Consider the following 2854-nt stretch of genomic DNA (forward strand, 5'->3'; position numbering starts at 1 on the left):
CTGGTTATATGGATGTACTTCCTTGGTGAAAATTGTTTGAGTCACACACTTACGACTTTTTCACTTTCATATTTAGATTATACTCTAACAAGCTTTAAAAAAATGACTTAAACACTTTAGGTAGAGTATTATGATTATAAACTCTAAAAAGGAATATAGCTGAAGAAAAATGAGAGTTTCTAAAATGTAATTCAAATTCTGCAGTTGAAAACAATTCAAATGAAAAAGAGAAAAGATAGTCATCTAAAGAAATTATTGACTCTATACTATAAGCTCAACTTGCAAAAAAATGTTCAAACATCAGAAAGAGGGATATATAAATGTTGAAAAATATTATACATTGTTGTTGTGAGTCTTTAAGAATAACCTCAGGATGTCCAGTGCACAAATTGGGGGATTTGAAAAATGCTAAAAGCAATAAAGTATGTCTGAATCCTTAGGAATAGAAATAAAATGAACAAAGAAAGGATGTGGTAATAAAATATGATTTATTAGATTAAAGGCAGAAATGCAAGATTTCTATATTTTTTTCTCTTTTATCCTAAATACATCACTGTTTAAATATGAAAGAAAAGCTATACATGGTAAAAATACAGGGCAGAAAATATGAGTGCAAATTACAGAATGCTCTGTGTAACATGGGAGACCAGTGTTGGCTGTTTAGTAAGAGCACTGAATGTTAATAAGGAGCACTTCAGTGTATAAATGCACTGTTCATTAGGGCTGTTCTGGAGGATCTTTGAAGTCAGAACTGACAAATAAGCAAAAGTTAGTGAACTACTTGAAAGAAGTTAAGAAAAGTGAGTGTGGATGGGTGTGGGTTTGGAAAGGGTCTTCCAGGAAGCAGAAACAGTACAAACAAAGGCCTTGAGCAGAAGTGACATAACTGTGTGTATGTGAAGTTCATTATGCCTGGATTTTGAAGGTCATAAAGAGCTGTATGATGAACAGAAACCAACCAGCATATATAGGAGGATTAGATATAAAAATTTGCATTTTGATTTTCAGAATAAATGACGTACTTGCAGAATGACTGGTAATCTAGATGCAAATTGAGGATTTTTGTTTGGCTACAAGTTCTATGGAAAGAATGTGTGATGTGCATGGTGAAAACGAGCAAGTAGACAGACATCCACACACTGCTCTAAAAATATCCACATCCAGCTAAAGTTGCAGCAGAATAGTGTCCGGGTGCAGAAAACATGTTCTCTGACCATGACTCTTTATTATTCCACTGATGATGCATTATATCCCATTGTAGGTGCCACACAAAAAAAGAAAATTGAGAAAGTAATATTCCCCAAGCAGATTTCCCCAGGGTTTGGAGGGTCCATGTGTGGGACAAGCAAGGAAGTTGTGAAGGCTTCACCTGAAGAAAAAAAGGTAAACCAGAGACATTATTGTATCTTAAAATACCTAAAAAACTTTCATTTGGAAGAAAGAGTTGATGTATTTTTTGTTTCTTCACAATGTAGAACTAGGAACAGTGGGCAGGCACATTTTCACTCCAAATAATAAAGGACTTTCTGAGAATAATGGCTTTCCAAATAAAGGAATCCTCTGCACCAAACACTTCCTGCTGTGGACTCATTGTAGGGGAGACTGATTCCCATTTCTTAAGCATGATGTACAAGGTATTCCTTCATTGAGATGGAGATTGGACTACATGACCCTTCTATCTCTAAGAGGCTGTGCTTATGTGTTTCTTGTACTGTCTTTCTCTTCATTGTGCAACACATCTAGGAGTAAAAACCTGAGGTCATTTTAAAAGACTTGCCCAAATGCTAGTTTCTGGTACTCATTCAGAACACTGGCTGACTGTGGTTGTTGACTTAGTTTTCTGTTCTGATAAAAGTCTTGAATCTGATTATGTTAGGGTGAGTTCTGTTGGGGATGCCCAAGCACAAGGCAACATTGTAATAATATCAATAATAGAAAAAATAGTAATCACTCTGTTGTAAACTAAACAGCACCCACCATCCTGTATGGCAGGGTACTCATCTTTAGAAAACATAACAAAATGTGACATGCATTTATTGTCCTAGCTTTATATACATTCCAAGTAGCTTTGAGCAGCACTCTGATATTTTAACATTTTTGATATTTTTAACCATATGAAAAGTTGTTTTTCCTCATAATAATTTTCTCATGACTTAAAATTCTGTTCTCTTTTTTGTTCTCATATATGACATTAGACATTTAGTATTTAGAATATAACCTAGTGCCCAGAGAATTTTTTTCCATTATGGAAATAAATACACACACATTCACACACACACACACTCACACACAATCACATAATCTCTTACACATGTACACATTTCCTTTTCTTTTTTAGTTAGGATTTATTTCCTACTTTACCATTTCATTGAAAATATTTTAAATTTTAATTATTCAAAGCAATATACAGAAGTATCAAACACTGGAGTTATATGTCAGGTATATTTTGGAATCTGTATCTCAGTGTTTAGTCGTGAACCTAATGAGTGAATTAGGTAGGGATATCTAATAGGCTGCCTTGGTCCTGGACATGGTGTCACATATTAGGTGGCATACATACTAAAAACAACGTATAATATCTTAGTGATACATTTTGGTGATGACTATAGTTACCAAAGTTAGTTACAATAATAACATTTTATGCTTTATTTGGCATTTTAAAATGTTTTGTTTTGTGTTCTTGACTTTAATTTTACTTTTGTATTCTTGTGCCCATGTTAAATTGTCTGTAATTTACTTTAAGATATTGAAGTCTGGGTGAGAAATACTTGTGGGTATTGGTTAGTTGTAGCCTACCCTTCCTACCAACATGAACAGCTAATTTCTGAACTGTCCTCCTTAGGAAGGCTTTCCC

This window comes from Lipotes vexillifer, unplaced genomic scaffold, assembly GCF_000442215.2.
Source record: "Lipotes vexillifer unplaced genomic scaffold, Lipotes_vexillifer_v1.1 scaffold1192, whole genome shotgun sequence".
Lineage (NCBI taxonomy): Eukaryota > Metazoa > Chordata > Mammalia > Artiodactyla > Lipotidae > Lipotes > Lipotes vexillifer.